Source organism: Rattus rattus, chromosome X, assembly GCF_011064425.1.
Source record: "Rattus rattus isolate New Zealand chromosome X, Rrattus_CSIRO_v1, whole genome shotgun sequence".
Classification (NCBI taxonomy): Eukaryota; Metazoa; Chordata; class Mammalia; order Rodentia; family Muridae; genus Rattus; species Rattus rattus.
The window spans coordinates 12,943,238-12,964,680 of record NC_046172.1 but is presented as its reverse complement, the minus strand read 5'-3'; the positions used below and the strand labels follow the sequence as shown (position 1 = coordinate 12,964,680).

The 21,443-nt window shown below is 38.9% G+C and overlaps 1 protein-coding gene and 1 pseudogene across 1 annotated transcript in view; both read left to right on the top strand.

The window, feature by feature from the left end:
* Positions 1-1,079: 1,079 nt before the first annotated feature.
* On the top strand, positions 1,080-2,250 carry LOC116888992 (annotated as a pseudogene).
* Positions 2,251-5,921: 3,671 nt separating this feature from the next.
* Positions 5,922-21,443, top strand: part of Huwe1 (HECT, UBA and WWE domain containing E3 ubiquitin protein ligase 1) — a 128,440-nt gene continuing 112,918 nt past the window's right edge. The window contains 4 exon segments of the mRNA XM_032889688.1: positions 5,922-6,074; positions 7,800-7,927; positions 8,019-8,409; positions 11,668-11,815. The gene's annotated coding sequence lies outside the window, so the exon portion shown is untranslated.

Genomic DNA, 21,443 nt, shown 5'->3' with positions numbered 1-21,443 from the left:
CACTGATGGAGAATTTAAAAAGCACCCTAGAGCAATCTATTTCTCTCTCTTCCTCCTTCCAGTCCATCCCTTTTTCACCCTTTCCTCTCCCTCCCCCTTAGTCTCTTCTAGTTATTCCTCTCTAGAAACAGGCTCACAAATTCTCACAGAAGTATATTTTACTAATTTTCTAGATGTATGTTTCTGAATCCAATCAAGTTGACAATCAAGATTAACCGTGACTTCTGCAGAGAATGTTTCATAATCATTAATTTACATGTATTTAGGAGAGAAAATTTAAAATACAAGGGGAGGCGGAAGCTAGGTGAAATACACAATGCATGAAGAAGTCCTTCACATTGTCATAACAATGTTAGAGATAGGAGAGTGGGCTGGTCTACTGAAATAGCTAGCAGGGTCCTCCCTCCACTATTCAAGCAGTGAAGTGAAGCAATAAAGTTTCATAGATGTGGAAAACAAAGCTGTAAAAACAAGGTTTTGAGAAATGCATCTGGTGGTCAGGATGCCTATGACAAACTTGTGACCTTTCTGAGAGATACATCTGACATCAGGATGCCCAGTGATATGATAAAGTTTTGGTGATCAAGATTCTGACTAAGCTAATTAAGACAAAACAATAACGACTGTTCTCGTAAAGACCCCCTACTCTTCCCTGTGGTAAATTCTGAGAACAACCGCAAGATGCCATCCTGACCCTGCCCAACCACCCAGTTAAACCCCCTGTAAGGGACATGCCAACTTAGCCCTTTCCCAGTGATTCTCCAAGGCCAGGTATAGGGCTGGATGAGGAAAGTGACCAACTGAGCCAAAAATAGCCCCTTGAGCAGGCCAGCCAATACCTGACCAGATCTTTGTCCTGTGTACCACCAATGAGAATAGGCCAGCTAACTCTGTTGCTGAAGTCTGCCCTCTGTAACGAATAAAAGTTGTGTGCTCTTTGGGTTCCGGGTTGCCTCTCCCTGCATGGATGCGCAACCCCACTTACATGGATTAAAAACCTTGTACCCTCATGCTATTGCAGCGGTCAGTCACTTTGTCAATCTGTGCTCTGTGGGTTGCGCTCCTGAGGTTAGGCCACTATGGGGTCTTACGACAGACGTAGTGATGTGGTGGGAGCAGGGCCTCCAATTCAATCTTCTGCTTTTGTGAGCTCACAAGATGAAGTGGTAGTGTAGCAATCTGACATCAAGTGGGACCCAGAGGCTAGAATAAGTGAATATTGAGAGGAACTTAGATTCTGGTCCCCCTAGAGGACCAATGGACCATGGCAGAAAGAGGAAAATGGGTAACTGATATTGGAACATCATTATTACTGATCAATAACTTTAAGGTCTAAACAATAATGACAGAAACAACAACAAAGACAAAACAACCCTCCCCCAAGGATGGGAACTTTTTGAACTTTTATTGAATGTGTGAGCAAAGCAAGCAAAAACAAATTGTTCAGTGTCAAACTGTCCACTGGATCTCCAACAATCAAATGGTCAAGCATTTCTCTAACCACCATGAGCTGACCTGGATGGATTTGATGGTGAAAAAGATTAAGAGACACAAGAATCTTGAAAAAGAAGGGAATTCTCTGGGAGAAAAAGGTAGGAACGGACAATATCTGTATCTGGATTTTTCTCAGTCACCTATTTGCTGCTCTTAACTTTAGTCTATTCATAGATGAGCTCAGGAAGTACCCATTTAGCATCTGGACCAGGAATCTTTGTGCCTGAGAAACAGACATCTTCCTTATCAATAAACTCTGAGATTAAAAGGTGGTACGGTAGGCAGTTGTCCAGCGTCTCAAGTTCCGACTGAACCTGTACGAGCTGAAGGAAGGATGGCAGATCAAGCCTTACACCCTCTTGAGCATGGTGGCCAACCTCTTGTATGAGAAACAGTTTGGTCCCTACTACACAGAACCTGTCATTGCTGGCTTGGACCCGAAGACCTTTAAGCCCCTCATTTGCTCTCTGGACCTCATTGGCTGTTCCATGGTGACCGATGACTTTGTAGTCAGTGGCACCTGCTCTGAACAAATGTAAGGGATGTTCGAGTCTCTCTGGGAGCCCAACATGGATCCAGAACACCTGTTTGAAACCATTTCTCAGGCCATGCTGAATGCTGTGGACCGGGATGCCATGTCCGGTATGGGCGTCATTGTCCACATCATTGAAAAAGACAAGATCATCACCAGGACACTGAAGGCCCAGATGGACTAACCTGTGCTCTAGATGGACTAACCTGTGCTCTGGCCCCATCTCCCTTTTGTTGTTTTTCTTTTTAATAAAATCTCCTTTCTTTCAAAAAAAAAAAAAGGTGGAAAGAACACAGCAAGCTATCCTTGTTTTATCACAGTCCACAAAAGGCACGTATGTGATGTTGTTGTAAAATTAATTTAGGGGCTGTCTTTTACCCAGCTAGGTCCGGCACTGCTGTGCCCCAAGACATCTGCTAGATCTCTTGGCAGAAACACATCCCAACTCCGTGGTGGCCCAGTGTCCCAGCCGCCACATACTCTTAAACTTTAATTCACCACAAGAAAGAACACACAACACAATAATCTGACCCAATTGATAAGATATAATTGCCCACCTAAACATACAAAGCCCTGTACACATCCATCCCTTAAGAACATTCATAACAACCTATGAAGGTACAGCATGGAATCTTAATGTCAGCCTCCATGTTCTTTCCATGGCTACTCTCACAGTCTCCTCATATCTCTTCCTCCTTTCCATTCCAGTCTCCTCCTCATTCCTCAAACTTTTCTCCCGCCCATCCTTCCTTCTCATCCAATGGCAGGCCTCGTTCTGTCCTATACCAGCTCTCACCTGTATGACATCCTACAATGTGACCTCGCTATACATCACTTATATGTTACTCATTCATAGGCTTTTGGTGTCCACATACAGGAGGCTATGCTGTATAATATGGGGTTGGTTTTTGTTTGTTTGTTTGTTTGTTTCTCATAGTGAAATACACTCAGAGTACTAGGATGCTGGACATGCTCTCTTGTCTTACCAATGACGGTTTCCAGAAGTAAAGGGAGGGTTACACTGAATCAAGTGGTATACCAACCTACTCCTCTACCTAGAGAGTATCTTCAGCAAAGAAGTTACAAGCAAGCTGTTTGATGAGATCCAGTGGATCAGTATGCCATTCCTCATGGAGGTGTGCCAGTGATAAACAATGACAAGTATTACTTTTACTGCAAAGGCTACCAGATAATATAGGGTGATAAACTGAAGTCCTATCTGATAGAAGAGATAGGAGTGGATGGCTCAAGACCTTCAGGCAAATATCTATCAGGCTTGGAAACGCAAAGTTCTGCACCACCAATGATTGCATTTATTACAAGATTTATGACTCCCTTGATATTGTGGTACCCGATGAGAAGATTTCAGGGTGCAAATGGAACAAGTTCTCCTCTTCTCAGTCCATCTATGTGTCCTTTCCCTTAAGGAAGTTCTTGCCAGTTATGAAATTCTATAAGACAAGGAGCTGACTCAGGGTGACAGGGGTCTACTGAGAAATCAGAAGCTAGCCAAGAACTCAGAAGTTGCAAGACTTAGGGAGATTCATCCTTTAGATCTGAAAGTGTCTGCAGTTGGAAATAAAAGACCTTAGACCACTTTTCAGATACTGATGGAGGATTTTGGAATTTCCTTTTTTCCTATATGGATTATCCTTTCCTGGGTCCTGTAAATAAATAAATACACTTCTGTGGAAGGTGAAAAAAACCTAGAAATCTTATAGGCAAGTATTCAATACTATGACATTCACTAAGTCATTAATAATTTACTGTTATTTTCATTATAACTATGTATATTACATGTAATATGTAGACAAATGTTAAGCAAGCATAACATATAAAACAATAATTGTCATCTCTGGGTGGTATGAGTCAAATTATTAATGTTTTTCTCTATGCTTTCATATATTTTGTTAACATTTTTGTACAATAAGAAGAAACAAAACATATGCAGGGGGATGGTATTGGTTGAAATTAATATTGGAGGAATGACATTAGCAAAAGAACTAGCAACTGCTACAGACCTAAATGTAAACTAAGGCTGTGGGTTATATGGGATTTTAGAATGAGAGGTGCAGGGTTAAGAAATTAATAGTAGAAATGTAGGTGTTACAACTAAGAGTAGACACTATGGGTTATTAGAATTAGAACAGATGCTGTAAGAGATCAGAACCTACAATGAAAGGGTTTATTAAATGGATGGGGTGACAGCATAGAAGTATTCTAAATAACTGGAATTTTTATACATTTCAGATGAGACTGCCTGTTGAAACTTTTCTAGAGAGCTTTTCTGTTTGGGGAAAGAGTAATCTTCTGATCCTAGCTACTCCCTTTCTACAAACATCACCATTGGAAATGTCTTAGAAATAAATTTAGTTATATTGAAGTTCCTACCAATAGTTCTGACTTTTTTTTCTTTTCTGTAAGTATTTTTTATATGCAAAAGGGATGTGGGGGGTCAGTCTTTGATAGTGGCTTTCCTCAACACAAAAAAGATTTTAATCAGCATCTTTTGGCATAGATGTGTGTCCACAAGCTTTTCTTGGTGAATTTATGGCCTCTTTGTCCTTGGAGACCTCAAGTAAGTCCACTGTGTGCTATTTTATCGGGCAAAGATACACAGCTGTCTGATCACTTATCGCTCAAAGTCGATATGCTTGTCTTGATTATCTTGTAGCCCTTTTTGAAGGCAAGGTGATGAATGGATAGCACAGAATCATGGCTGCTCCTTTCCAATGTCCGCTATGATAGAAGCCAAGTCTGTTTTTAAAAATAATAAATAAGACTTAAACATAGGCTATTAGTTAAATAATTAGCCTTACAATGGAGTAACACTCATTCACTAAATACATCTTTGTTAAGAATATACACTGAGACCACCTCAAAGGGTCCTCTGTGCATTTTCTTAGGTTGTACAGAAAACTACACATGGAAGGAGGGAGTGGTTCCATCAATCAGATTCCCAACTCAGGGTTTGAACCACCATTCAGTAATATTGGAATTAATGTCACAAGTGTTCTTTCACTAATGCCTTTTCATTTTTGTTTTAAAAATCAAATTAATTCATTTATTAAAATTCAAACCTTATTGAAGCCTTCAGAGTTGCAAATCAATGCCCCCACCCCCATCCTTTACTCTCCAATTTCATTCTATATCCCAAGCGAATAGCAGTTAATAGGGCCATCTCCCACCAGGACATTTTTATTTCTATACATTTACCAATGTTGATCATCTACAGTTTACAGAGTCCTCCAATTACAGTACCACCTCACCTAATACAAAGGAGAAATGTTATGCTCCTTTGTAGATTGCACTGTGGTTCTCATCTTTTTTTCTGGCCTTCCACAATGTGCCCCATCTTGCCCTTTTATACTCCCCATTCCTTAATTTTTAAAATGCATATCAAGCTTTATCCCTTCAGGGATTTTCGTTGTAGAGGAATCAAATTGCAGTTCCTTAGTGATCCTACTATCCTCTATTGTGGCCTTTACTGGGCCATGAGTAGCTCCAGCTAGGTCTCCCATAGGTGAGTAGAATACACCACCAAGGGAGCTGGAGCGCCCTCTCAAGGGAAAGAGGCGGGGCTAATCGCGTGGAAGGAGGAGCCTTAAATCCAGTCTGCGCTGAGCTGCGGTGGGGGGGCGTTTTAAGCCGAGGGCGAGGGAGGGGGTTGGGGGGGGGGACAAGATTGCTACTGGCCTCGGACCCTACACACCGTTGCAGACCTCTCAGAGCCACTGCGGCTGAGGTGAGCATAGTACCCCCCTCCCCCCTTCCCGGACCTGGGGGACGGGCTGTCTTAGACTCCTCGAGGTAGGGGGCAGTTCCCATGGGATCTGGCTCTGAAGCTAGGAGGTAGCGGCTTCAGAGGGCCTTTGGGAAAGGCTGCTGAAGGGGCCTGGCAGCAGCAACCTTCCTCGAACCTCCTCCTCTCCCCTCCCCCAGTCCTCAGCGGCCTCCAGCAGAGGGCTAGCTGCATCTTTGGGGACAGCAAGACAGCTGGGAAGCAGCGAACAACGCGCAAGAGAGCGGCCAACAGTGGGGATGCGAGGTACCGGCAGTAGCCCTGGCCAAGTGGCCCTAGAGAGGGAGTAAAGGCCCAGCCTTCAGTTTTTCTCTTAAGGGTTGGAGGAAGGCGGTCTCAAGAGGAAAAAGAAGGTGAGGGGCGAACAGGCAAGCTTCATGGTCACTACTAGGCTCGCGCGTGCGCGTGCATGTAATCCCTTTATGTGTGTGTGTGTGTGTGTGTGTGTGTGTGTGTGTGTGTGTGTGTGTGTGTTCGTTCTTTTTATGTATGGTGCTGCTGGACACACATTCATTTCATTTCATTGCATTATTTTTTAAAACTTTATTTTATATATCACGGAATTCAAATTCGTCCTATTTTATATCGCTGCATTGTATGCTTGGATTACAGTTTATTTAACGGTTTCCTGATTGTTGTACACTAGCTTTTTTGGGGGGGGGGAGAGGGCTATTGCAAGTAAGGCAGTAATGAATGGACTTGTGTATGTTTGGTGCACATGTACGAAGCTATTCCTGTAGGAGAAATTCTTCGAGAAGTAATTGCTGAATCAAAAAGTGTATGCATTTCAAATTTTGATAGATGTATCTAAATTCCCTTCCCCAAAGGCCATAATAATTTACACTCTCAATGTAGTACGATATTTCCTTTTTTAAAGCTATGCCAACATGAATTATTACTAATCTTCATATCTTTTCGGTTTATGAGTAAAAAATCACATGTCGTTGCTTTTCATTTTGCATTTTGCTTATTACTATATTTGAGCATATTTTCATTTTCTAATTACAAAAGTGAATAGTCAAATATGAACAGTCTTGTATATAAGCAATGAAAATTTTGAAAATTTAAAGAGCCCCACTTTAAATCCCAAGAAAAATAAAAATAATCTGGAAGCAAACTATAAAACTTTCAGGAATACAATGGAAGAACGTTTGCATAAATGGAGAAGGAATTTCATGCTTCTGAATAGGAAGGCTCAATTTTGTAATGATATTCATTTTTTCTATATTGACTCGTGCAATTGATGCAATTCCAATAAATGTACTAAGTTTTTGGAACTTGACGATTCTAAAGTTTATGATGGGGGGATGGCTAGGAATAAGCGAGAAAATTTTTTAAAGATGGGGGCACTTTTACTATTAAACTGTACTCTGAAGGAAGCATGTTTAAATTAGAATAGACAGAACAATGCATTAGAATGGAAAAGCCCACAAACGGGCCAGATTCGATCCCAAGATTTATTGGAGAAACATTGTTGGTTAGACATGCAAAAACTGCCATATTAAAATCTAAAAGCACCTTTCTCCCCACCCCAAGCTTGAATTTGCTTTTGAGGGCAGACGCCTTTGTTTGGAGAAAACCCCTTTATTGAGTCTTTTTGGTTATGATAACGTAAAGATAGTTAAAACTGGTGACTTTGGAGGCAGAACTAATGATATGAGCTTTTAATGAGAAGATGGATTCAGGTTAGCCTGCAGTGCGGCGAAGGAAGAAGTATGGGTATTAGAGGTCTTTAAATTTTCCCCCATGTTTTGAGCAAAAAATCTGTTGTGTCATTGTTTTCATTTGCATTTGTGTGTTTATTGGGATATTGAACATCTTTTATGTGTTAGTTAAGAATAGCACGTTATTCTTCGAGGAAGGTAACAATGGGAACCCATTTTTTCGCTTTCAGAATGGAGTTTGGCTAATTGGTACAGCTCTGCTGGAAGCGTGAGAATAAACAGGTTGACTTTTTAAATTTTCCTCAAGCACTAGGCAGGCTCCAGACACCTAAATCGGGGGCGGAGGTAGTTTTCAAGACATGGCCGAGATTTGGCGCTGAGCTGTGTCATCGCGAGGTTTGGTAGCAAGCTCCGCAGTGGGTCGGAAACCTCGTGGTAAGCGAGATCCCTAAAGGACGAGAGCTTCCTCCCTTTCCCCGAAAAACTCCCAGTCATTTTCACGAAGCTCCGCCTTTCTCCTTTTTAGGAGCGTGCACCTGGTCTCGCGAGATCTCATGTTTCCTAAAGGCGAGGCGCGGGCGGTATCCTGCAGTGAATTACGAAGGTCTCGCCGAGGTTGAACGTAATATCGCGATAGTTCCAACAGCGCATGCGGGAGCCGGCGGCGGCATACTGGCTCCGCCCCGTAGTGCTCCGTGAGGTTGTGCGTCATTTGCTTTTCGCTTCGCGTGGGGTGAGAGCTGAGCTGTAGCGATTTCGGCTTTGGTGGAAGGAGAGGTCTGGGACGGGCTGGGCTCAATTTTTCCTGGTCTGGTGGAGGTTCTCCTGGGATCACGCGAAGGCGGCAGAGGTTGGCTACTGAGTGCAGGAGCTGCGGAGGCGCGAGCAGCGTTTTCTGGTGCTGCCGTTCTTAGCCGGTGAGTTCTCGCGGGAGCAGGGTTACGTCCTCGTGGGATTCGCCGGCGGTGGCGGAGATACCTTGGGGGTGGGGGGGCAGTGACTAGGGTCGGTCCGCCTGTTAAGATGGCGGCGGAGGCTGATGCCTGTCTTGCTAGTACATGGTACCAAGGGGTTAGCTCTCCGCGTTTGTGACGCTTCTTAGGTACCAGACGTTAAGGAGATGACGAATGGCGAAACGTCGTGGTGCCGGTAAATCCTTCCTGAGATGAAGACCATCCTGTTTCTTACCGGTTAAAGCGACACCATTTCCCTGGCCTCAGCCGCGTGTGGGCCTGCCTTTGCCCCACCAATCGCTCTACGCCTCCGTTTTCGTCGTCGCAGTGGGCGGGTTGGGAAGTGCGGGAGGGAGTCGATAGTTATTGGGCAGTGGGCTGGGGATTAGATTGAAAGGTGGGAGAGGGGGACGCACCAAAGACTGGTCTCAATCTTTGCGCGCTTGCTTCTCAGCCCTTGCAAGGACCCATATGAAACCCCTAGTTTTTCTTGATCCGAGGTGGGCTCTGCTTCCCCAGCTCCCGCAGTTTTTGAGCTAAGGTTTGAGAGGTCAATCTGTAGAGTCATTAGAGTACCTTCCCTTTCCCAAACTCTATCTCCCTGTCAAATCTCTCAGCTACGTGGATATCGGGATGCATTACTAAGGGGAGAAGTTAAAAAAAAAATTCCTATCACTCCTCCTCTCTAGCCCTAATTTAGAGCATAGCCTGAATCATCTACCCTGTCCCATCTCCTTCCATGGTGCTTTTGGCGCAGTTGTTAAAAGAGCTTATCTTGACCCCTGCATTTACTCCATCTTTGTGGATGGAGCCTTAGTAACCTTCCATTTTCCTAGGTCCTCTTGCTTGTTGATCCCTGACGCGGGGACAGCGTACTGATTTCTTCAACTTTGAATGCTTTGAGACCATTCTTGGGCAGAACAATAAACGGGTCAGTGGTCGCATAATTGCAGTCTTAGGGGTCTCCTTCGTGCCCCCACTAGATGAAACTTTCTGTTTTTCCAACCCCTTCCACGCTACAAACTCTGGGACCCGCCCCCTTTCCCGCCTATATTTCTGTAGTCTGTTGGTCTGCATATATCATTTTATTGTTTTGTTACTGCTAACCACCATTTAAGTGCTTCTCACTTCTTAATCCTTATACTTCTCTCTTAACTGCTCTTCCTCCCACCCCCAGGAGCTGAATCCTCTAGCACTGTGGACCCCCAGTACATTTTCCTTTCTCTACGTGTTTTGCCCCTTAAATAGTCACGCTTCTTTTAAATTTACTTAACTTCCTTTCTCCTCAAATCACTTCTATTATAGACAATTAATTCCATATCATGTGTTTCCGTTTGTAGATAACATGATTTGAATTACTTCTTTTATTTAGCACCAGTGTTGCATAGATTGAGGAAATGCCAACATTCCCAATTCATGGGAAGCAGCCTGGTGTAGAAAATAGTGTTTACTTCCAGTTCACATTGAACTCATGACATTGGGCAAATTACTTTTCAGATTCTGTTTGTTTATATAATGAGGATAGTAATGCTTACCTTAAAGGGTTGCTTCAAGATTCAGAAAATTTGTAAACTGCCTGCCTCATAGGAAGTTTGGGTGCCTTTTTTTTTTTTTTACATGAGAATATATTAGTAGATGTTTTGTGTCACATTCTACCTTTACAGCCTGGTAAGGTTTTTTAAAAATTGTTATTCAGCTGTAAATTTTTATATGCTTAGGAATAATACCTATCCACTCCTGTCTACTTTGAATTTTTTTCCTCATAAACCACTTTGTATGATCATTGGCTCATATTTGACTATGTTCTCACTATTTGAGGCTTCTATTAGTATAAGACTTTTGAGTGCAAAATCATTCTCTTGGAATGACCACCAGCTATGTTTCTGTCATGAACCACACCCAGGTGTTCTACCTTTTGGAAGGGAGTGCCTCATCCCTTGCCTACTCATTTTTGCCACTCCTTCAAAGACAGTCTGTTTTGTCCTTCACCTCAAAAAAGTCATGAATTTTTTTGCAGTGTTAAACTTAGGTTTTAAGTGTTTATATTTCTTTCTTTTTACCTATTATCATTTTTAGACAAACTTAAACTTTGTCTAAGATACCTCGAGTCAGTATGGGGGCATATTTGGCAATCTTTTTGTTTAAAAAGGATAATACCTATGTGCAAGACCTTAGGAAGGTTGATCTACTAACTAAATACCAGCATTTCTCCCTCAAAGGCAACCACAGCTGGCTCTTAGATAACTACCTCCTGTAGTGCTTTTGCCATTTTATATTTTCTAACATTTGATTTGGAAGTAGTTTTCCTTACTGTTAATATTTCTATTCAGTACTAGAGTGGTTCTTTTCCTAGGGTGATGGGGTTAGAGTACAAATATAGTTGTAAGAAGTATGCTATTATTCAAATTTTAGTGGGTAGCATCTGGTAATTATCTATATGTCAATTTCAGTTTTGAGTTTCAGGGTTTGAGTTGGAAGTGCTGTAGGAAAATGAATTTACTCTTTAAATTGAAAGACAGGACACTTTGCTTTTGAGATTCTTTAGTTTTTTTTTTTGTTTGTTTTGTTTTGTGTTTGGTTTTTTTGTTTTTGTTTTTGTTTTTGTTTTTTTTTTGTTTTTTTTTGTTTTTGTTTTTGTTTTTTGCTTTGAGATTCTTGATTCCTTTTACAATGGGTTAAGCAATAATCACTAATTAACTCTTATCCTTCAGCATTATACTAAGTCTGGGAATGATGATCAAGGCATGACCTAAAAGGTTTAATTTATTCTAGGTAGATCTGAGAAGAGAGGAAGGAGTGGCAGTACCAAATAAAAACTTTGTCTAAGATTCAGTGACAAAGTTCAACCTGAATTTCCAGGATGTTTATCGTTTGTCTCCCAGTATGGCCAAAAAGCACTTATGAAGGTGAAAAATAATTTTAATGTGTACAGCTTTTTTTCCCCACAAAAATGTGTTTTCCTTAGTGTCAGTTTGTTAAACCTATTATTTTGTTTGAGTTGAAAACAGTTTTTAGGGGTATTGTTTAAGTGTCATTAGAAACACTCTACATTTCTTTTTTGGAGTTCTTAAGTTACTGCTCAAAGCAGCTTCTAAAAATGTAAGTTGGCATTTAAGGGCTATTGCTTCAAAAATAACTGAGTGTGTCTATTGATATAATGGTTAACTACCCAATTCTAATAAATAATATACTTCTTTCCCCCAATTTTTTTTTATTTTGTAGGTCCTCCAGTAGCCTGACCTGAGTGTCTTTATTAGTGCTTCAGAGGAACAAAAACAGGAGACCAGAATTTGGTCAGGAAGTTTCAGGAAGCTGTTGGAGCAGTGTTGGGATTTCCCACCAGGATGACTATGATTGGCTGTGATTTTAGGTTAGTGTTGGTTTATTTTAGATCTTTGTGGTTGGTATTTGTATTTTACATCTCGGAATGAAGATGGAGCTGGAATTTCCATTTTTTTGCTTGTGCTAATTTGATTCCATTATATGGGTCAGGTTTAGTATTATTTTCTTTTTAAAATATTTTAGTGGATGGAGCTCATTAGTAAATTTAAGGGAATTGTTTAAATGCATACTGTTAGTACATTTTTAGATTAAGCCACAACATTTGAAATATACCAAACTCAGTAGTATGTTATCCAACCCCCCAAGCCCCGTACTTCAGCTTTTCTAGTTCATCCTATGGCATCCTCCTTCCCATAGAAATATTTTGAAATAAACCTCTCTTGACATGTTAGTTTTATCTATACAAATATTGTATAGATAGCTGAAAGTTCTTGACAGTATAACCCAAAAATCATTTTCAGTTAAGATTGAAATTTTAAAAGTAGAAAATCGGCTTGTTTTTAAATTTCCCTGATACTTTATTTGTAGTTTGATTCAGAGAAAAGTCCATTTATGAAATAGTTTATGTAGACTTTTAATCTGTTTTAATCTTCAGGTTATATTTCTCTTTTTTGTCCAATTTATTTGTTAAATTCTTTCCGCATTTTCTCACATTTGAAAATTAGTCTATAGAGATGTCTAACCCATTCTTTGTTAAAGACCCTAGATAACCTATTATAATGAAACAATAGTGGTAGTAATCTCTATGGTTCTAGTTGGAGTTGATGCTGCTGGCATAGTCAGTATACTAAAATGACTAGTCATAGGTCCCTTTTTCTGTGGCAGACTGATTTGATATTTGATTTTAATTCCATGTCCTGGTTCTGTTTAATGTTTTCTATATGAAATATAGACATTTGGAATAAAAAAGTTTTTGTTTCATGTGGATTTGTAATATTCTTAGGTAGTTGGTTGTTTTTAATGCTGTTATCCTAGATTCTGTGATTCAGACCGTAGTTATTAAGAACCGTTGATGAATTATTTTGCTTGTGCAGTGTTAGCCATTCTGGGTTTGTACTATGGTTAAAACCAGAAAATGAGAGTTGAATGTATAGCCTCCAGCCAGCCTTTAACTCATATACAAATACGGACAGAGTAAGGGTTTTTGTGCCTATCTTTAAAATAGTAAGAACTGTAAATTAAGGGAACAGAAAGTGGAAAAGACATGAATAAAAAATTTTGAATTATTTACATAAATATGATTATGAATCACTGGTAGGTCAGATGTTTTCAGCCCTGCATTCATTATTGGAGGAACAAGTCCTTATTTGAAAATTGATTAAGTATTAAAGGATTTTGGGGGGGGGATTCCAGCAATTTCATGCTTTCAACAACAAAAAACTTGAGCATGTTAGATATAGGGATTAAATATTAACACTTAAGTTTCTGTAGTTTAAACAAAACTACTTAGACTCAAACTCTATTTTATGAAACTGGGATGACTGGTACAGAATTGTGCACAGTAGACATTCCAATATTTGAATCACCCCTTTCTTAACACTGGAAGTTCACAATGGAAACAGTGTTGGCTTTTTAATTCTCCTTTTGTTGTGTGTTTTTAACCACCAGTTCAAAGTATCATTGAAATGCCAAACTCGGTTGCTTTGAAAATATTTGCCCTTCACATTCCACATTGCCTCTCATAAGATTAAATTTTTAAGTCTGTTGTATAGTTGTGACCATGTTAGACTGCTTTGCAATGATCGCACAGTCAGTTCACAAGTGCTTATGCTCTTAAATTTTTCTTGTATTTTTGACCCTTTTCTTCAATGACTGGTTACCAAATATTTATATATGTTAATGTCAGGGATAATTCAGCTCTTCAGGTTCTCTGGAAGCTTCTTAGTTGATGTGTCATAGAGGTTGAGTTGGTAAAACTTGATGTACTTGCTGACCATCTTGGTTTTCTGGTTATAGAAATGCTTCTAATCAAGGAGTGGTGCTCTGAATAAAACAAGTTTGAGGTGTTAACCTAATAGTTTTCAACTTTGAGTTTCTTAAAAGGTACTTAAACAGTTGTCCTTTAAAAATCATAATGGTGACACATGGAAAGTGATTTTACAGAATGTTGGAATTTGTTTTGCTTTTATGAAGTACTATAAATGCAAGTTGTAGATCTGATTCCACTTTAGAGACTTTGTTCATATAATCTTAAACATTGAAAGAAAACAGTTTTACCTTTTTAATCGTGGTAAAGAGGACTGGAGAGATGGCTCAGTGGCTAAGAGCACTAACTGTTCTTCCAGAGATCCTGAGTTCAATTCTCAGCAATTATATGGTGGCTCACAACCATCTGTAATGGGATCTGATGTCCTCTTCTGGTGTGTCTGAAGACAGCTACAGTGTGTGTACTCATACTACATGGAATTAATAAGTAAAAATCTTAAAAATAGTGGTAAATAAAAGGAGCTAAAAGAAAGAAGTAGAGGAAGGACTTAATTTTATTTTTCATGATTTACAATTAGAAAGATTTAGGGCCTACAGAGATAGCTTATCAGTTAAGAGTACTTGTTGATTTTTCAGAAGACACAGGTTCGGTTTCCAGCACCCACATGACAGCATATAATCATATGAAATTGTAGCTCCAGGGGATCTAATATATTCTTCTGACCTCTTAGTGTAGCAGTCACATACACAGTGCATATAACACAGGCATGAAGTCAAATACTCATGCAAATAAAATAAATAGTTAAAAAAATTAAAAGGTTGCTAAGTGCAGATGGACTACTATGAATCACCTTTAGCACAACTCAGGTTTTAAGTCCTTATAATTAGATATATTGTATTTGGTAGGTGTTTACTTTTTGGAACAGTTTTTAGAGATAGTTTTTATAGTTGTAATATGCTAAATTTACTTATATTTGCCTTTCTATTTTTTATTGAGGCATATACTAGTCTTTGCTAGTGTTTTTTTTTTGTATACTTCCCTTTCCCTCACCTCAAGCTGGTTTTGTATGTTTGTGCACAGGTGATTATCTTGTTTTGCCTTTGAGTAGCTGAAACTACAGGTACATTCCACTGCTGGAAGCTCTCCTTTCTCTGCTATGGCATTCTGGGAATTGAGTTCTTACTGGTGGAAAGACGTCTGTACAATGATAGAGTATTCCCTCAGTTCAAGTCCTGATTGGTTTTTTACCTGCTGTATCATCTTGTACAAATTAATCTCTTTATGCTATAGTGAAGTTGTTCCTTTATAAAATAGTGATTGTTACCTATTATCTATCACACAGGATTTTGAATAAGTTGAACTGAGTTAATGCATGAATCATAAACAGTGGCTCTGAAACTTTAGGAAACATCAGATCACCTAGGTTTATTAAAACAGATTGCTATATCTCCCAGTTTTGATTCCATAATTTGAGGGGGAATGAATTTTGCATTTGTGGGTTTCCAGGTGATAGTGGTGCTATCATATAATTGTAGTTAGTGCAGAATTTTATCTATTACTGTTTCTAGACTGATTTCTCAGAGAGTGAAACATTCTTTAATCTTATTTACTATCACCTTCAGCTAAAGTAAATACATTCTTTGAGAATTTTACATGTGTATACAGTGCATTTTGGTCATTAACCACTCCAGTTCCTGTCCCAGATTCATGTTTCCACTCTAAAAAGAGTGATTATTATTCTTACGTGTATACTGTGGAGCATATGTAACTTACCATGTCCACTTTTCCCAAAGAAAAATGACTCTTCCCTCCATTAGCCATCGACTACCAGCAGGCCTTGGGGGTGTCCTTTCCCTATCCATGCTAGAGTTTTGATTAGCTTGATCCTATACAGACAGGTAATCATAGATATTGTGAGTTTATGAGAGCAGTGGTCATGCCATATCCAGAAGACATTTTATGGCATTCCTCCCTGTCCTCTGGCTTAATGTTCTTTCTGCCTCTTTTTCCTAAATATTTCATGAGCCTTGCAGGTAGAGTTATGTAGGCAAAAGTTTTTCTCAACCTACTGTTATTAATAAGAGTTCAACCTCTCTAGCCCACCACCCACCAGAGGTAGTGGAAGAAAAAAGTTACTGTGATACAGGGAAAATGGACCTGTTTAGAAATATTTCTTTGGGAACAAGTCCATTCTTTGTTGTAGGATACCAGCAGTTCAGTCTGGTAGCAAACACCAAATACAAATCAGCAACTACAGTCCAGTCCACTTGACAGTCACCATATATGAACCAGCAAGGGCAGTTCAATCCAGAAGAAAGCACAGAGCTCGACAAAGCAAAAACACCACAGGAACCTCCTGAGAAGTTCTTTGGAGAGCTTCTCTTTGTGGTGTCACCACAAGTGGAGTTCAGCAATGCTATAATGTATGGTGGAGCAAAGCAAACCAATGCTCAAGCTCCTACTGCCTATGGGATCCTATTTATATTCTGAACATCCTTTCATGCATTTGCCATAGCAATATATCCTTTCACCTGTGTCTACTTCAGGAAAACATTCTTTCACCTGTATGTCGCAACAAAACATGATTCGACATAACTGACTTTTCAAAAGAAACCAGAAGTTTCCACTTCAGGGTTAATATAGATTTCTCATTTTAGGGCTGAGCACTTAAGTCACTTAGTCTGCATTACTGCTGGTCACTGCAAAAAGAAGTTTCTCTAAGATTGAGAGCAGTTTATTTAATATTGTCTTCGGCTAAAAGCAATTTTGAAATCCTTACTTCTTGCACATTGGCAACTGGGTCCAGAGGTGTTATAAATTCAGGCTCATTCCCTTTGGCAAACATCAGAGGGTATATGTTCATTCACAACATTGTGTTTTGATGACGTGAATCTTTAATTCATTAAATCATTGGGGACAGTAAAATAGTGATGTTTCAACACCAACATTTTATTTTCTCCTAATATTTTATTTCCCCTCATTTTTAATTTGGTTACTCAAGTACATAGTTGATGTAGAAAGAACAGAATGAACACTCAGTTTTTGTACTGAAGGTGCGTGTGCATGCTCTGGAGCGTGCGCAAACCATAGACTAGTTTCAGGTGTCATTCCTTTGCTGCCCACCTACATTTACTTATTTTTGCTATAAAAACTTGATAGACATACTACTTAAGGTGTCATGAACTTCTTCATACTGCCTTAGTTAGGTTTCCATCGATGTGAGGATACTTCTTTTTTTTTTTTTTTTGTTCTTTTTTTCGGAGCTGGGGACCGAACCTAGGGCCTTGCGCTTCCTAGGCAAGCGCTCTACCACTGAGCTAAATCCCCAACCCCGTGAGGATACTTCTTATTGTTGGTTTTGAGATAGGATCTTCTCTGCCTTCTAAGCATACAACACCCAGTTCGTTTTGTTTTGTTTTAAATATGGGTTCTGAAACTTGGGTCCTTGCGCTTGTAAGTAAGCATATTACTTGCTGAGCGTCTTCTTAGTTCCTTTTCTTTTTAGGTCCGGCCTGGAACTAGCCCAGTCTAGCTTTTAAGCTCACAGTTTTATCCTCCTGCTTTTGTCTTCTGAATGCCGGGATTATGGGTATGATCCACACTCAACTTTTTTTTTTTTTTATCTTTTTAAACATAGCTTTATTTTTTTTTTTAAAAAAATGCCTAATGCCTTTAGTGTATGCATTGTACATGTATATATCCATGGAAACCAGAAAAGGGTGTCAGAGCCTTTGGAGCTGAAGTTACAAGCCATTTGCTTCTTGTAACCAAACTCCAGTTCTTGAAGAGCAGGTCACTCTCTTAATTATTGGACTGTTTCTGGCTTCTAAAAACAGCCTTTGATATATTTTGGTTTCCTGCTAGCTTCGGAAGGTTATGTAAATGTGTGTACCTAGGTACTAATGGATAGAAACATTCTGAAGCTAATGTTTTGACGTTAGGAAGATTCTATAATATTATAAAGTTGGTTCTTGACTCTTCCTGGCATAATCCTTAGTAGTCTTTGGTAGTTTCCTCGTTATATTAGTATATCAGGATATTTCAGGATTATTGTAGATTTCTGCTCTAGAGCTGGACAAAAGGTGAGATTGAAGGAGATTTTTATTTCTTTGTCATGGTATGAGCTTTGTGCACAGTCTCCATTTTTCTCTTTCCACTTTACCTTCCCAGGTTGCTTCTCCATTGTTCCTACATTATTTTATTTTATTTTTTTCCTTTTTTCGGAGCTGGGGACCGAACCCAGGGCCTTGTGCTTGCTAGGCAAGCGCTCTACTACTGAGCTAAATCCCCAACCTCTCTACATTATTTTATTTAATAAAAAAATTGCATTAGAATTTTAAGTGGAAAGGTTTGTAAATTCATGATAAAAATAGAAGGCATAGAGTGCGGGCAGTTCGAGATTTGAGACATTACAGTCTGGCTAAGTTAACCTCTTGTTTCATCTGTGGAAATACCTTCTTCATTTGGTTATGGAATCAGTATTGTGGTGTTAATGGTTGCTATGATCTTCCCCCTTTACATGGCTCTTTACTGTTAATTGTCTTTGTATTCTAAGTTCTGCCACAACCTTATTAATCTGTAATGAGTCCTTGCAACAGTATTTCACTAGCATGTTAGAAAAGTTGTTGAGTATTAACTCTTAAAATCATTTAGTTTATGTAGTATCTAAAGTACCATATGGTTCTGTAAGTGGAAACTGTTCTTGTTTTTGTTTTCTTGACTGTTTGGTGCTGGCTGGCCTCGAGCATATGATTCTCCTGCCTCAGCCTTCAGAATGCTAGGATTCCAGGTGTGCATTAGCACACCTAGTTCTGTTCATTTTTAAAGTAATTTGTATTTTGCCCCTCTTCATTTAGTTGAATAAGCATAGGTTTCCTACTTCTGTGCTTCCTCAGCCTTTAAAACGGCTATGTTGAGAAACCCTGCAATTGTCTTCTTTGAGTACAAGGTAATAAGTGTTTGGGCCAAGGTGAGAGTTCACAGTGGCACATGCGATTGCTATTGCCTTGCTACAATCTTTGAATAAACCTATATCTGGTCTGAGGCCCGTGTCTTGTTTTTTTTAACTGCCTTTTTCTACCTTTTCCCTCTTCCTTCTGTGTTTGGTTTTAAATGTGTACATATATCTTATATTAATCAAATGTATAAAAGAAACAATAAAATTTATTATTTGAATGGATCTGGGATATTTTTACTTAAATTTATATTACTTATAAAATGCTTATCAAAATCCTACACGTTTGTTTATAACAAATATATATAAAATTTAAAATGTGCTTTAGGTTTAAATTGAGCCTTTAAGTATCATAATATATAATAAAATATGTGATTATGTATTAATAATAATATTTTAAGATATTGTAATTATAGAGTACTCTGTAAAGATGAGGCCATTATAGTTTATGTAAAATAAGTAGGTAGTAGCTATGTCACTTAGGGCAAATTGAGTCAGTTTCCTTACCCTTTAAACGAAGGCAATATTTATGCAACACATTTTTTTCTGGGGACATAATCATTGGTGCCACATAATGGAGGTAACAAAAGATGAGCAATAGGGTGCTGGTAGGATGGTTCAACAGGTTAGGGCAACTGCTACCAAGTTTGAGTTCCATCTTAGGGATCCATATGGTGGAAGGGGAGAGCCAACTCTGGCAGTTTGTTGTCTGACTTTCATGTGTGCACCATGGCATACTCACTCAAACTCCAATGTAGACTATACAAAAATTTAAAAAAATGTAGTTTACAAATATAAACAATAGGAATAGAGAACTTGGCAAGAGATTTATAAATTACACTGAAACACTAGTATGAACAGTGTGAGGAATGTTATAGGGAAGGACTGAGGAAAGGAGGGAGGGGAATCTGCAGTTGAATGTAATAATATATGAGAGAAGAGTACAATGAATTAAAATTAAAAATCCCATCACTATGAAAAAAAGATTAGCTTCATAGGCAGTATAGATAGATCACTACCTCTAGAAGACAAATTATAGTCATGTGTTGTCTAACAGTGTAGTTTCTGTTTGTGGTTTGTTTTGAGAAGATACCTTACGTAAAAACTTCCTGTATAGTTGTCAGGAATGTATTCTGTAATGGAGACATTAAGATTTCTGCAATTTAAAGCATGTGCCACCAGATCTGGTGTTGAAACATGGTACAAGACAAGCTTATTTTTTTGCTGATGGTAGGATCAGTAATGAATTACAGATACAGAAAAATGTATTGCCTACTGATGGTAAAAGATTGTATAATGAGTAGCAGTCTGTATAGACATTTACTTTAGGATGTGTTCACAATAATATGTCTTGTTAAGTGATTCATAGCTGCACCAGCAGCTTTTAAATAGAATCTTCTCCATACTCCACCAGAAAACTTGGAACAGAGAACTTATACACTATGGTCCCAGATTTAAGGGTAATAACTTGGCTCTAGTGTGTAGTGTATAGTATAGTGGTAGAGTTAGGCACCAAGCACAAGTTAAACAGCCCAGTACTGTGCCACTATGCTGTAGGGTTCCTTTAAGCAACTTGGTTTTATTTCTAAGTGTGTTACCAGGTCTTATCTATGAAAGTGCAGAAATTTCCTCACTGGGGAAAATTTTGAGGAAAAAAAAACTTAGAAGGCAGGTATTCAAAGAAAGCCCACCCTTACACCTATACACACACCTTTGATTTATATTCCAGTATGAGTCTAATTTGTAGCCTTTTAAAAACATTTCTATTCTTTGAGAATATCATACGGTATAATTTGAGCATTTCCACTGTCATCCTTTTATTGGCTAGTCTAATTTGGCTATTTTTTTATGGGTGTTTTTGTTGTTGGTTTGGTTTTAGGAGGAATTTTTGTTTTGACAGTCATTTTAGCCCAGGTTGACCTGACACTATGTAGCTGAGGCCAGCCTCAAATCTGTCAATCCTGCTGCCTTAAAGTCCCTAATGTTTCAAGTGAGAGCCATCACAGCTAACTCTTGTCTCTGTTTTCACACATATATGTGGTGCTATATGTTAATACGTGGGAATGAATTTCAACCCATAAAACTTAACTGTTTTCTGAACTGGGAGTGTAGCTCATTAGCGGAGCACTTCTTTTGCCCCAAGCCCTTGGTTTGATCTGAGCACTGAAAAAGAAAATGTTTTCAAAGCCCATTTTTTTAGCTTTTAAATTGTGAAACTATATATTTGCTATTTAGGAAAAAATGCATATATCATACAAACTTTGGTTTTACAGGTTATTTTGACCATTTGCATTTCTTTTGTTCATTTGACCATTTGGGTGTTAATCTGTGTCAGATAAATAGCAGGCCAAGAGGTTCTTCTATTCTTCTGATGGTTATTTATTCTAAGTTCTTTGCTGTGTAGAAACATTAATTTCATGTGACTCCTATTGTCAGTTCTTATTACATCCAGAGTATTGGTTAACTTAATGTACTACAATCACATTCAGTTGTTGATTCATAGTTGACCCTGAATCAGAGGGTAGTATCAACTGAAAATTTTGGTTTTGCATTTATGTGTATATAAGTAAATACATGCATTTTAAATGTGTGAGTGTTTTGTCTGTATATATGTGACTTGTTTGTGCCTGGTGCCTGTGGAGACCAGAAAGGACATTGGATTAACTGGTTCAGACACACCAGAAGAGAGCATAGGATCCCAATAACAGATGGTTGTGAGCCATCATGTGAATGCTGGGAATTGAACTCAGGACCTCTGGAAGAGCAGTCTGACAG